Here is a 15,620-nt window from a genome sequence, read left to right on the forward strand (position 1 = left end):
GATCCCCCAGAACGGTCCCCGATATCCGGTGCGACAAAATCGCCGGCCGCCAGCTCGGCTCAAGGACTATGTCCTGGACTCAGGAGACTGAGCTGGCGTCTTAGGTTAGCGACCCACGACGGGTCCAGTTCTTGTTTTCCATGTTGGGTTGTTGGGTTTGATGTAAGTTTTTTTAATTAAAGAAAAAAAGGGATGTGATGTTGTCAGTGTACACGACACTGACAATGGCATGCGCGAGCCTCGTTGTGGTTTGCGCATGCGCGTTTTGAATAAAGAAAGTCTGTGCGGCAGTTGCCGCCGGGACATTGGAAAGCATGGTCGCATGTGTCGTGTCTCAGTGATTGTATGCGTGCGCGTGTTAGTACAGGGCGGCACGAGGCACCAGCTCGTCCATTACAACACTCATAGCTCGATCCCAGTATCCAGACCATAACTCATATCATGGGCCATCTGCAGTGCTTTAAGTGTAATAAGAAATCAGTGGGCAGGGGTGTCTAGAGCGCCATGATGTACATTTTTGGGTGTAGAGCATAAAGGAAAAAGAAATGTTCATTACTGCAAGGAGGAGATCTGGTCAGGAAAGTCAGTTCGTAGAGCCCTGTAGAGCTCTGGCTCCAGAGCAATATCTGGAGACTGCCTGAGCTGAGTTCTGGCTAGCCCCGACCCACTTAAAGCCCTGGTCCACTCCCTCCAGAGTCCAGACTCTCACTCATATGGTCTCTCTCTTAAGACCAGTTCAGATGGTGCCCCTCCAAATGCTCCTGCCTCCAGACCCACATCTAGATGCCCTGCTCCCTCCTGACCCACCATCTATTTCCCTCCTCCCTCCCAGCTCACCAGCAAATGCCTCTTCCTTTCCCTCCAGACCCACAGCCAGGTGTCCCCTTACCCACTCTAAATGTACCCATCCTACCAACATATGTATTTAGCCACATACACCATTTTCACGTGCTTCCCGTTCTCCCTTCAACCTTCTGCCTCAACCCCCTTTAACTGTTCCCCCTTAAGACAGCCTGCTTCACTGATTAGCCCAAGAAACATGCTACCACAGCACCCTCCCACTGTAGTTTGATTTAACCCTGACCATTCTTTCCCCTGCCCAGTGTTCTTTTTTTATGACTTTCTTAGCATTTTACCGCCATAACCATATTAATGAATTTATGAGCAGGAAGTTTATAATCTTCAGACGGATCACCCAAACCTACCAGCTGCCAAGCTCGAGGTACACAAGTTCACCATGCACGCTTCGGCTCCTGTCAGCTAGTACCTTCCCGCTCTAGAGATGACGTAACAAGTTCACGAGCTGGAAACGTAACTTTCTAAAAGTCAGGTGATGGTGAGCACGTGTCTCCAAGGTCCCTTTCTCCAATGAGAACTAGACATTACTTGCAGGCTTATAGGCAGTTTTTCCGCCACCTTCAACATGGCCGTTCTCAGTGTTGACTCATTACTAGCTGATGTCAACGTGACATGCATTTGAGGTCAGGTTGCTAGTCAAGACGGAAGTGAAGAGAGAAACTGGCCGTAGGTGAGACGAGCGAGGGGAACGTTTTGGTGTGGAGGGGGTTGGGTAATCGAAAGAAGAAAGATGGACAGTAGAGAGGGGTACGAAAAACGAGGTGGGGGGAGGGATTGAATTAGTATAGAGTGGGTAAGGGAGCAAAAGAAGTACGGAGACAGCCAGGGAGAGACATTAATTTTGGACCAATATTGAGTTCACATCGTGATGTGCATCGACCTAGAATCTCCCCGCTGGTAGTGGTGGGTTCGTTGATATCGGAAACGTGTGCGGAAGATTGATCTCACTAATGAGCGAGCTAGACCATACGGGGGTTTCTAAAACCCTGGGTGCCTGGCGGAGATTAATTAGACTTTGGGGGAACCCCCCCCCCCCTTGTAAATGTGTTTTATAATACCGTTTTTCAAATATTTTATAGTTTATTTATATAGCGCCTATGCACAATGTGTATCAAAGCGCTTCACGGTAAGAAAGGGAACACGGGAAAATACAATTACTTTCTTACAGGCATGAAGAACAAAAATGTGAAATTAGTCATTTAATAGATGGAAGTGTAAAGTGGACCTATACAAAAGAAAATGCAAATAATGTTCTTATAACGTATAAAAGCCTGCAAGATTTGTGTAAAATGATGTATGCAGTGTTCGTATTACAGGACAAGGCATGCATTTGTTTTCAAAAAATGATGAGCGGAGTTTGCTAATTAAAATGTTCTTGATTAGCAAACAAACGTATTTGATTAGAAATGTTGTACTGATGTTTTTACTGTCACCATACGTTATTTGTACTTGTGACATAAAATGAGCAACAATACAGCATTTTGGTGTACCACTGAAGAAATTAGTGAGACGAGTGTCTGTAAAATGTAAAGGCTAGCTGCTTGAGTGTACACAAATATGATAAGACTCTGAAATCAGTTTTCAGTGCAAGGCTTTGTGCAACTTGGCGCAGTCTGTGTTGCACAGGGCAGGGTCCCATATATTATATGCTATACCCATCATTTGCTGTGTTAGGATAAGTTTAGATGTTTCGTAAGTTTAAAAACTTTACCATGTTAAAGAAAAGTCATAGTCTACAACAAACTATGTGATATGGTGTTGCGGTAGCCATGGTAATTCTCAACTTCAGCCCTCATCCGGCATGGATATCAACTTTTCAGTATAGCGTTGAATACCAGTTTTGGGGGAGGACAGGCTCTTTAAAGGCCCTCCAGTCTGAGCAAGGTAGGGCCAACGTAGAATTTCAGCCATCTGCATCCATGAAAGTAGTTAGTATTCATCGCTGTTACCACTGAGAGCCCCATCTGCAGTGCTGCTAGTTGAATTTTTTTAACCAGGCTTTGCGCAATTCATGTTTCCCTTAAAAAGAAATTATATGTATGTCTTTAATTGGAAATGACTATTTCCCGGGCCTGGATGTGAGCAATGCAGTTTGCAGGTGAGTGGGTGAGGGTGGTGGGTGCAGGGGAGAGGTTGATTGAGGTGAGACACTCCAGCTGAGACTTCTCCTGGGGCACCGCCTCCAAGGATAGGGTGAAGGCTGGGCAGAGGAACAGTGGCCCTGTATAAAAGGCAGGCAGCTGCTTGCAGACTCTGCTTGTGTTCCCAGCCTCTCCCGTAGGTGGTAATATGTTTGTTTCTTTATTTGTATTGCGCACCAGACCCGAAGGTATCAGGGCGCAGAAGTTACAAGGAAGTTCACAGCTTAGTTATTGAAATGAATACACATGGCACAAATATAGAATAAGATCAGGCAACAAGATCACAGGTAGCATGTCATCACAAAACTGGGATAGGAACATAGGCAGGAGCACAAGGTCTAGGATATAATAGCAGCCTTTAAGAATCAGTGTAGAGGGGGTGGTCCTTATCGGTCTGATGTCTTCAGCCAGTTAATGCAATTGTGTCTAAAGTTCTGGTATGGTCAGCTCGCATTGATGGTGGCAGGGAGTTCCAAAGCTGGGCCGCTTGGACAGGAAAGCTACTGCCCCCAACCTTTGAGAATTTAAATCTGGGAATAGAGAGGCAGTTGGTGTTGATTACTCTGGAGGGTCTAGAAGAGGTCCTTATGAGGAATCGCTCTGAGAGATAGCTAGGAGCAACGTTGTTCAGTGATTTGTGAGGAAGCAAAGCGTTTTTAGCTAGATTTTGTCGTAGGTAGAGAACCAATAATTTTGTTGCCTAATCTCAGATATATGATCTCTCTTGGCTACGCCGACGGCAGCTCTAAGGGCGTTATTTTGGAGAGTATGGATTCTAATAATATATAATGCAATCATAATCTTGGAGCAAAGCGAGCTCTCGGGGCTAACTACAGTACATGGTATTGCAGTAACGACTGGATGGATAGATCACTATTTTGCATACACGTCTAATTGGCTTTGTATATTCCTTTTTGTAAGGGGGAAGGAAAGGCAGAGAACTTGGCAAACTCAGGGGTATATTGTAGTTTACAGTGTCGCAGGAATTGACGTGGAACAAGTGACATTACTACTCTTGTTAAAGTTGAGTTTTGATTGTGTCATCAATGCCTGCTGCCAAAGCCAGCACCCTTTGAAAGGCACTTCTCTGAAGAATTCCAACTGCTTCAACAAAACTTGCAGTAATAAACAAGTCATAGGTGTTCTAAATAAGAGACCTTATGCCTGTTGAATGATTGCTGGAGGTTTAATCTCCTTAAATTAAAATGACAAACCTACCAGTTAGAGCACTGATTGGGAATAAACATTAAGTCTCTGCTTCTTAACATGCAAGTACTAGGGCAAGTTCTGCACCTTTTGATAGTATCTTGGAGGAGCGCCGGGTCACGCGCTCGCTCTGGCGATGTTCCGCTGTAGTGTGACGCCTCTCCTACTCTCGCTCCGTGTGACTCCTCGCAAGATCCTGGGCTCTCGCGAGATTCCTTCGCCACATACCTCCTTTTGTTGAGCAGTGTTGTCCCACTCCATGACAGTCTGCATACTTGGTTGGTCTCCGTTTCTCAGAGTGGGTTCGGGTCTCATGATTATCTCCGACGGGCGACTCTGCAACAGATGTGTTCCTGTTCACTCTCCCCGTTGTCACTTGGCTCATTTCCTTGGGACTCTCGCTTCCCATGCTGACTTTATACTCTACACTTTCCTCAGTATGTCCCTTCATCTGTTCTTGGTCTTCTGCTTCTGTTACACGGTCGCTGCACTCTTCCTACACTCCTGATTCTCCTTGATGAAGTTCTCTCAAACCCTCTGACCTCTTGACGTTCCAGCGTTTGCCGTCCTGGGTGCTGTGATTCAATCCCTTTTGTACTACTTGGAATGGTTTGCAGAATCTCAAACCTGTGTCTTGGTCTTTGTGAGGCAAGCAGATTTTAACTGTGTCTCCCACTCGAACTTCCATTCTCTGGGCAGCTCTCTTCATGGTTGCTTTGCTTTTCTATATTCTCCTATCACGCCTTCCATGTCCACCATCTCATCTTCCTTCACTCGATTTAGCCATGGGGGTACCAACGTGGATGCTGCTCTTCTGCCTTGTAAAATGGTGACACATTTGTAGTCCTCTTGGGAGTGAGATGATGCACAGCAATGGCCTTCTTAACAGTTTTGTACGGGTCCTTGTTTGAAGCCCTGGCCAGCTACAGCGCCCCCTTAATGAACCTGTTGGTGCTCTCGACCAACCCATTAGCTTGTTGGTGATGGAGGGAGCCCTTGATTGATGTTGTTTTCTATTAAAAATCTCTCCATCTCCCTGGATACTAGCTGGACCCCATTGTCTGTAACCATCTATTTGGGCCATCCTTCGTTCTGGAGCAAAGCAGTTAGTACTTCGATGACCATCGCCATGGTGATGTCTGCCACAAATTCAGCCTCAACCCACTTGAACAGTCAATCATTACTGTCCTGTACCAGTGTTCTGCCCCATTGCTTCTAACAGGCCTATAAAATCGATTTTCCACGTTATGCCACACTCCTTCTGGTATCTCTGTTGGTATCAGTGGTGCTTGTCCTACTTTCAAGCATTTGACACTAGTCCTGCATTCATGACAACGCTCCATTATTTTCCAGATCTCATTGTCCATGCCTGGCCACCAATATGCATCCCTGACGCAGCGTTGCGTCATGCTGCTTCTGAGGTGCCCCCGAATGGGTTCTGCATAAGATTATCTTCCTTGTTCCCATTGGCGGTAAGACTTGATTCCATCTGCTTCGTATAGCTGATTGGCTACCTTCCAGTACGGTCTCAGCCCTTCTGGGACTGCTCTCTGATCCGGTCATCCTTTGTGGATCCACTCCGTTATCTCACAAGCCATGGGATCTTTATCTGCCTCCTCCCTCCAGTGGTTCTCACCCAACTCCGTGTACCTCTTACTGTTCAAGTCTCCCACTGATGCCACCACGCAATTGTCTTTCAAGAAGTTCGACTTGGTGCCTTCTGAATCCGACAGTCTTGCCATATACAATCGGCCTGAGAGTTTATCCATCCTGATGTGTCCAATATTGTAGGTGTATTCTTTTAGCTTCGCAACTGTGTGTGGTAGCCTGGGAGTTGACATTTTGGTGCCGCCTAGGCTCAGCATATGGGTGAGCGGTTTATGGTTGGTAAGGAGCAGGAACTTGGTGCCCCGTATGTGCGTCTGAAAGTACTTGACCGCCCAGGCACATTCCTGAATCTCCTTTTCAATCAGTCATTTTTCGCAGTGTCCAACAGCGCTTTTGACGTAAACAACACCGCTTGTTCTGTGTTGCCCTGTTTCTGGGTGAGGGTCGCCCCAAGACCATATGCGCTGTCATCCGTGATGATGAATGTGTTCCAAAGAAGACTGAACGGACGTAAACACAGCGCATCCAATATTCTGTGTCTCACTTCTTTGAAAGCCCTTTCTTGGATCGGGTTGCACTTGTACTCTGCTCCCTTCTTTAGCAGTTGCTGTTTCTTCAGAGAACCTGGGCACAAACTTGGCGTAATATTCTGCCAGGCCAAGGAAGGACCTCAGTTCCTCTTTATTGGTCGGTGCGGGAGCTGTCGCTAGGGCTTCCAGTAAGCTTTTCTTGAGACGATGCCCACTTTGGGTATTGTCCAACCCAAATATTCCACTTCCTCCGTGTTGATGATGCTCTTCTCGTACCTTAGCTGTACCCCTGCATCTTGTCGCTTGTGGAGTACTTCCTTCGGCACCCTGTTGTACGTTTTCATGTCACCTGCACATATGAGGATGTCATCTTGGAAATATGCTACATTGCCAATGTCCTTCAATAAAGAGTTAATCATGCGTTGGAAGGCGGATGCAGCCAATGATGACCCAAATGGCATGCAAGTGTATTGGAACGTGCCAAATGGGGTGATGAATGCGGTTAGTGGCCTTGACTATTTGTGCAGTGTGATGTAATCACCCCGCATGTCCAAATGTGTTCATTTATGCGGGGAAGCGGGTAGCTGTCAGTGATGACTACTGGGTTAAGGCTGCGTACGTCTATACATATCCTCATCTCATTTGAATCTTGTTTTTTCATGAGGACCACTGGGCTTAGCCATTCTGACGATCTGTGGTCTCTTGATGCCTTCCTTAACCATCTTCTCCAACTGCTGTTGTAATGCCTGTCATGCTGTGGCCAGTACTGGCCTGAATTTGTTTGACTGGGATGACATTCTGGCATAGTCTATATGAACAGTGTTTTGGATTTTTCTTTTTCCCAGTCACTTTTGAAAGTAACTTCGAGAAGTCCACTTTTCTGATACTAACGCTCCTCCTCTTGTCATTGTTGGAACATTGCCATCTCCTTTTGGATCTAGTCTTATGTCCAGCTTTGCCTGGTCATCCCTCCCAAGTACTGCCAGTCCACTTTCTGCAAAAGTAAACTCTTGAAGTCAACCCTGGCGCTGATGTACCCCAACAGACTGACGGATGCCCCCCCAAACACGGTGGACTTGAATTTGGTTATCTGCACTTTTACCTTGTCCCGGCCCATCATTTCTTTGTATGTGCTTAATGGCAAACTGGTTGTCTGAGCTGGGATCAGTATTTAGAGAATGGGTACTCCCTATATTTTGTTTACGGGGGTCGACACAATCGAATGGGAGACTATATGACAAAGGGAAAGTGATCGGTCGACTACCCCTACCTCTCGCCTCTGAGGAACACTGAGCTAAGACCAAACTGATCTAATTTGATTAAAGATCAGTCATACCACAACTATTGTATATTCAAAAAACAAATTCATTTATTGATGCAAAATATAAAAAAGGGCTAAAAAGTCCTATACACATAAAAACCAAACCTGTGCTATCCACTTATAATCTAGCTGGTGTGTGGACACCATACTTTTCATGATGAATAGGGACAAGTATAGACAATTCCATAATCATTCTTAAAAAAAAAAAATGTTGGAAAAACAGTATGCAGTACTGTGAACACGAGAACATATATTTTTGTACCCAATTAAAGGATCAATGACCTTGATCCCCTGTAACTTTAATACATATAACTCAGATTTGTAAGAGCAGGTGTTGGTTTGTTCTTTTCATATACCTCCTTAGCCACCGCTCTATTTTATACCCTATATTGACACGTTGGAATAAAATAGAGCGGTGGCTAAAGAGGTATATGAAAAGAGCAAACCAACACCTGCTCTTACAAATCTGAGTTATATTAATGTTACAGGGATCAAGGTCATTGATCCTTTAATTGGGTACAAAAATATGTTCTCGTGTTCACAGTACTGAATACTGTTTCTTCCCATTTTTTTAATGTCCCTATTCGTCATGAAAGGTATGGTGCCCACATACCAGCTAGATTGTAAGTGGTTAGCACAGGTTTGGTTTTTATGTGTATAGGACTTCTTTTTTTTTTTTTTTAGCCCTTTTTTTATATTTTGCATAAAATGCACCAAATAAATGAATTTGTTATTTCAATATACAATAGTTGTGGTATGACTGATCTTTAATCAAATTAGGTCAGTTTGGTCCGAGCTGGAATCGGCCATAACCCTGCTTTCTGCTCCGTTGACCCTAATCGTACAATAGTTTCTCCCTTCTTGCAGTGACACTATTTGCCATGATTCGGTCGGTCCTCATATGACTATTCTCCACTGAGCACCTCTCTGCCCACATCCACCAATGCCACTTTCTTGCCCTTCTGTTTTTTGTTTCTGGCTGGGCGTTCCCTGTTGTTGGCCAGATGGCGGGTACTGGTGCACCTGTGGCACTTAAGCGGTTCTCTCCTGGTGGTCCGGTCATCTCATATCTTGGCTTTTCTTGCGGCCGCTGAACTGGATGCCATGCACATCCGGTCCTGGGCTGCTCCCCATGTGTCTGCTGGATGTTTCTTCCACAGCGCTGGCAATTTGGACGACTTTACCGAGCACCAGTTACTTCTCCAATTTGTCCTGCACTTTCCTCGAGTTGGTATGAACTACAAGCATGTCGCAGATCATGCTCTCTGTGTTACTACCAAAGTCACAAAAAGCCGCCAGGTCCCTCATACGTGTGACGTAATCATCCACAGGCACAGACGTTTCCTGCTTCCTGCTGTAGAATTGTATTTGGTGCAATACAGTGTGTTCTTTAATGGAAATTCTCTTTACAATGCTCCTGATGGCTTCTTTAAACACATCATTAGCGTTGTCCTGCAAAAATCTTTCTCCCTCAACCCCCATAGCGTTCAGTAGCATGGCTCTTTTGCTTGCTGGAGAGTAGTCTGTGCTGACCACCACATCCAGGTACGTGGTGACCACCACATCCAGGTACGTGGTGAATAGGGTCTCCCATTGAGGCCATGGAATGATGAGCCTTCCTGGCAGTTGTAGAAAGGCAGGGGGTGGTGTGGCGCCCTGCATCTTGAACATGTGGGTGTGCTCCTGCTCCTTGTTGCGAATTATGTTGTTGCCAATTATGTTGTAAATAAGAGACCTTGCGCTCGTTGAATGATTGCTCGAGGTTTAATCTCTTTAAATTAAAACAACAAACCAAGTTACAGCACTAATTGGGAATAAACATTGTCTCTGCTTCTTAAAATTCAGGTACTAGAGCATGTTCTGCATCTTTGATAGAGCATGTTCTGCACCTTTTTATAGCATCTTGGAGGAACACTGGGTCTCTCGCCTTACTCCGGGCAATGTTCTGCTGCGGTCTGCTGCCTCTCTTACTCTCGCTCTGTGCATCGCGCTGAAGCTAGATCCCATTCATCCCGGGCTCTCGTGAGACTCGCTCGCCACAATAGGTTTAATTATTCTTTTTTGTAGTATGCTTGTCACTTCAGTCTGTTGACATAGTAAGGAAACTTGTTTTAATGTACTGTTTGGGTTTATCATAAGAAAGCAGGATTATATCCTCATGATACCATTTTATTCAAACCCCAAATCCAATCTGCTTAAAATATTTGTAATGCAATAAAAGTGTAGTAGCATGTTTTTCCCAGCTCATCAGATATTACATTTTTTCAGCATCTCAACAACTGGTTTATACCTTGCGTTAAAGCGAGCAAAATGCAAAGTTTTAAAGAATATCACGGGTACACAATGAGGACTACAAATAGCCTGGTTTGATGGTAAGAAGCTTATTGCAGGTGACCTGAGAGTTGCGTGCCCTTATGAAGGCTGTTCCTCTATTTGGTCACAGAACTCTGTGACCGACAGTTGTACAGTAGGTTTTTTTAATTGCCAATATAACATTTGAGTGTCCTGTTGCATACAGTAATGGCACTTCATATTTGTCCATCAAAGTGATCTAGAGATGTACCATCCTTGTTTTCTTGTGCACTCATCGAGCCCCGCCAGTTCACGTTGTGCTTTCCCAATTCCTAATTTTAATTGGTCGCTGGAGTGGTAAATTGGCTGCTTCTTCAGTCTCGCAGATGATAAAACCAAGAGCTTTCTTTCACATGCGCTAGTTCTTTAGCTACCAAATAAGTCCTTAACTCATATTGTGGAACAGTAAAACAGGGATCCGCATGCTTAGACACCAACTGTACACAGTCTGCTTCAATGGTTACATGAAGTGCTTTATCAATAAACACTGAATATTTGCACTTATTAATTAAAAGCATATACACCGTTTTGCTTGTTTACAAGTTTGTAGTTTAGTACTTCAAAGAGGACTAGCCTAGATTGTGGTGCAAGGAAAGGACCATATGGCCAGGAATTTGTGCTGTGCCCTGTTCCAGGGATCGGCTTGCCATTGGTTTTCATCAGACTGAAATTCTGGGCTTTACTGTTTGGTCTGTCTGTTGGTTTGGTTCGATAGTTTGAGAACTAGCCACCAGCTTGTTTGCATGGCAAAACACAATTAGGATTTGAAAAGGGAATGCTTTCCTCCTCCGCTCAACCCATTCTCCTGTGCCCTTAAAACAAAGCAGAGCGGACTGGAGCTGCAGTACGTTGCAGGGTTGAAGTCACATTTATTACAGAACAGATCTGAACAGCAGTAAGGGGAATACATGCAATTCCACCCTGAGTGCCCTGGAACACCTTAGGACTTTCCTGTGTTCCCATTTGCAAACATTATTAAATACTAATGAGCCTTCTGAGTTGTCTTGCTTTTCTGGTACACCACCTTTTTGATTGATTCTTACTGTGATGAATCGGACGTGATTATCCCAGAAACCCTGACCTGGGACCCTGCTCGTGTGGCCAGGGAAAGGCAGATGCTTCCTGATGCCAACGCGGGGGCAAAGGAGGGGGTGGTGTTCTGCAGGAGGATCACATGAGGGGGGTATTGGGTCAGGCTAACTGGGAGAACCACTTCCTTAGAGACCCTACTGCGTTAACGGCTTAACGTAGAATTAAGGTTTTTGATGAGCAATATAATCGGAACATCAGGGACTTCAAGGCCCACAGGGCCCTAAGTACTGGCATGAGGAAGAGGGACTCAAAGGCACTAGATTGCCAGATGCAGTCTAGTGGTTCTAATGGCCCACACCTCAGTGGGACTTTTTAATATTTAAGGCCCCCTCAGGTGCAGGCCATTAAAAGCAGGAGGTGGTGTCATTGCAGAGGATGCGAGTCTCAGTTGTAGCCGGAAGAAAAGACTCCAGAACCGCTGCTACCTTTGAGGCGGGTGTCAGGTCTGAGAGGGTCTCCAACATTGATGGCCTTATTTGCAGAGGTTGCACAGCGGGAAGCATTGTTGTGGCAAGCTGTCCCACTGGAGAGAGACTCTTTGTTGCATGCTGTGTCCTGGTGGCTGGCAAGTACCGTAGCGCACAGAGTGTGGAACGCTTGTTTCCTAACCGACGTGGCCCGCGGGAAACAACCTGAAGCAGACTGAGGTGCCGGAGGCAGCAGAAGAGGCAGAACAACCGGTTGCAGTGGATCGAGTAGATGCGTTTGCAGACACCAATGAATTCTCCATTGTCTGGTAGTCCTGGTATGCTTCGTAATCGACCGCTGGCTACTGAAAGTAACTTTGAGTATCAACTGATCTAAAGAAGTTAAATTGGCATAACAGGAATGTTGTGAAAAAAGGAGAAAAGAAAGGATGTAATTATTTCTATCATGGCCAACCGTAATACTAAGAGCAGGCAGTACTTAAGCAAGCTAGCTATAGCCATCATTGCGAAAGCCAAGAGAGAGCAATACTGAAGAAAGCTAATTATAACCATTATTATTATTGGCAGATGTAAGAAAGAGGCAATAGTTGAGGAAGACATCAACGAGCATTCCCTAAGCCAAAGACGGGCAAGTGTAATACAGATGCGTTGTCGGCAGTTGTATGATGTAAAAGTGGGAAAATGAATGGCAGGAGAGAAGCCGTCCTGGTATAACCTGTATTGCCTGTGACAAATACTACAATGGAACAAACCACATCAATGTGTCTCATGTTTTCTCAAAAGGAGTTTTGCATTTCGATTATGTTGAAAGTTTTAAGACTTTCTAAAAGGTTTGAAGTAAACCTTACCACATAGTACTTGTAGTATTGTTTTGTCCTGGCAGACGAGTATACTAGGATAGGGACCTTTTAGTGGTACTTCTGGCAGGTTAGTGGACCAGGAAGAAATCATTGAAGTACTACATTGTGGTTTAATGAATGTTGTGGAGTAGATGAAGTGGCAAGATCACTTAAGTGTTTCATGAATAATTGTTGAATCATCCTGACAAAACGTCGATGATACAGTATAATTATTTTATTTTTAACAAGAAGTCATGTTGAACTTTTGTTTATACTTGAAGAGATAAATATTTGTCGTCTGGTTGAACTGTTGGTTAAAGACCAAGTGAATAACTTTATGAACATACCTTTGTTACAAAATGGAATTTTCTTATTTGAACCTTTGATTGAAATTCCTGCTTTGAATCTGGGGAAGGGGATCCAACCCTGTTACAAGGATACACAGTTGTGTTACACTCACCTGGTCTCTGCGGAGGCGTTGGGGCATGGTTGCAGCCCTCCCTGAACTTGAATCACCCCCTTCAGGCCTCTCCATTAGTAGAAAAGCTGTGAGCGGTGGTGCATGGTGATACTGCTCCTGCGTGGAGATAAGCGTGTCAGTGCGCCAATCTGTGCTTGTTGTACCTCTTGAAACCTTCACCCCAAAGTACGGTTTCTGTAAGCATACGCCAGCCCATAAAGTTCACCTGTGAATTATGGAAGATAAGCTCTCCGTCCTGCTACTTCTGGCAGGGGAGCGTCGAATGGGATCTAGTTCCTTCACTGATCCCTGATAAGGATAAGTCCAGTCCAGCTGCGACTATGCTTCTCCTTATGATTGGTAAGTCTTTCTTGAGCTCTTGTGATGCTGGTCGTTCTGTTTAATGTCTTTATATGTTTCTCCTATGTATGCCCGCAATAATGTCTTTCTTCTGTTTTCTTCCCTTAGATGGAAACGCAGCCTCAATGCAGCTGTGAGACGCGGCGGAAGGAAGATGGATGCTACCGCAATGTTCGGCAGCAGGTAAGTGATGGTTTAAGGAAAAGCGCCAAGTATGGCGAAGCGCAACCTTAAACTGACTGTTTTCTCGATGTCTAACCTTGTCTTATGTTTTTCCTTGCAGGCGCTGCTGTCGACAATGGAGCGTGTTGTGCTGCAGTGCCAAGATGAGGATTTCGGCGTTCCGGAAAGTGTAAAGATGAATACTTTGGTTCTCCAAAGAGATGTACAGGTAAGAACAGCTTCCCCCATTTGGTAAGTATGCTAGCAGGATGTCCAGGAAGCGGGATCTTCAAAGGTAAGTCTGACCTCGGGTGACGGTGAGCGTTACTCTGCTTGCAAGTGCAGAAAAACGCGAAGATCTGTCTTGAGGATCAGGGCAGCTTATATAGCTGAGATTGTTGGCACGCCCATTAGGGCCGGCTTACCAGCCACACCCTGCCACTCCTAGAGAGTGAGCACATGCAAAGGCAATCCATTACCAGCCACACCCAAGAATACACTTGGGGCTGCTTAATGGATGGAATGTTCAAGGTTAATGCATCCTACTTAATGGATGGAATGTTCAAGGTTAATGCATTCTGTGTCCATAATAAAAGCTTTTTGGTGTTAAATGGATGTTCTTGCTTACTTTTGTTCATGAGCTTAGCGCCAAAGGCGCCAGGACAGTGTCCACCCAGGTCTCCTGTGCATGCAACCCCTGCATGCCTGTGCCCCTGACTTCATGACCATGACAAGTTATTAGATTTATGCCGAAAATAAGACTGTATCGGCTCTTTGTACGCACTAAGAAGAGATGCCACATCCAAGCCCGTGTCTCTATGGCATCTAACAACTCCGCCAAACTCTTTAAAATTTGCAAGGAGCTGGCCAATCGTGCTGCAATCTATACTTCTCCTGTCCCTTCCCAGGCCCTCTGCACAGGTCTGGTTTCTAATTTCATCACAAAAACCCAGGATATCCTGTCCACCCTCTCGTCATCTCCTCCTCTTCCCACTTCTCTCTCCACTACCTCAGGCCCCCCACAGCCGCCTCCCATCCCTCCTTTTCTTCCTTTCCTCTTTTCTCCCCCGATGAGATGTCTAGACAGCTCCGATCTATGAACAGGTTCTCCTTGTTTGTCTAAAACCATCAAGGACCATATTGAAACCCTCGTTCTTGCCCTGGCTGATTTCTGCAATCATTACTTGGCCACTGCAGCCTTCCCCTCCCCTCTGAAGCACTCTCTGGTGCACCCTCTTCTGAAGAAACCCACAGCCGACCCCCTCTCTTCCGACTAACTACCGCCCGATCTCTATCACCCCATTCTTGGGCAAACTCTTGAGGGGAAAAGCTGGCCATCTCTCAGCTTAACCTCCACACTGATTCTTTTGGTTGTCTTCATGAACATCAGTCTGGCTTCAGAGCAGCCAGGAGCACCGAAACTGCTCTCTTGAACATCCGTGAAGACCTGCTCTCCAACCTTGATTCTAATCTCCCCTCTGTCCTCCTCCTACTCAATCTCTCTTCTGCCTTTGACACTGACAACCACACCATCCTGCACAACCGCCTCCGTGATAACCTGGGTATCACTGATCAGGCCCTGGCCGACCTTTTTCCTCTCTGACCAACCCTCCCAGGTCCAACTTGGGTCCGTCCTTTCCTCTATCTCACTCTCCACTTGCGGAGTTCCCTAGGGGGCTAACCTCTCCCAGTCTTTTCAAACAATACCTGGCACCCCTCGCCCACCTCATTGCCGCTCTCTGCACCAACTACTCGCCTCGTTTTCAGGCTCCCCTCGGACCCCTCCTCTACCTCCCTCATCTCAGACTGTCTGCAATTCGGGACTGGTGTGCCGCCAATGACCTCTGCCTCAACACCAGTAAGACATCGGCACTCCTGCACCTTCCTTTACTGTCACTCTCTGGCCGGCTTCCCTTGGCCCCCTTCCTGCTCCTATCTTTCAGGCTAAGAACCTCGGGGGCCATCTTCGAATCCACGTTCTCGTTTTCTCCAACATTACCGTCTCTAAGAAGTCAAACTACCAACTGCACCTCCTCAGGGGTATCTTTGTTTGTTTATTTTATTTATATGGCGCTCCAAACCCAGAGGTAGAAGGGCGCTTAAGAATTTGGTTACAGGGTTGAGAAGTATCCTTGTGTTGCATACGTCGTACAGGTTTATAATATATACATAGATACAGTGGTCAATAAACAGAACATAAGCAGTGCATACAATATACAATTTTCAGAATAAATAGTGTCTAAGCCAGTATCCGCACGGGTCT

General features: G+C 45.6%; 1 protein-coding gene across 1 annotated transcript in view; it reads left to right on the plus strand.

Annotated features, from left to right (window-relative positions):
* Positions 1-1,394: 1,394 nt before the first annotated feature.
* The window catches only part of DHDDS (dehydrodolichyl diphosphate synthase subunit), a 330,055-nt gene continuing 315,829 nt past the window's right edge, over positions 1,395-15,620 (plus strand). The window contains exon 1 of the mRNA XM_069622858.1: positions 1,395-1,528. The gene's annotated coding sequence lies outside the window, so the exon portion shown is untranslated. The remainder of the gene's footprint in view (positions 1,529-15,620) is intronic.

This window comes from Ambystoma mexicanum, chromosome 11 (assembly GCF_040938575.1).
Source record: "Ambystoma mexicanum isolate Mex_15411 chromosome 11, UKY_AmexF1_1, whole genome shotgun sequence".
Classification (NCBI taxonomy): domain Eukaryota; kingdom Metazoa; phylum Chordata; class Amphibia; order Caudata; family Ambystomatidae; genus Ambystoma; species Ambystoma mexicanum.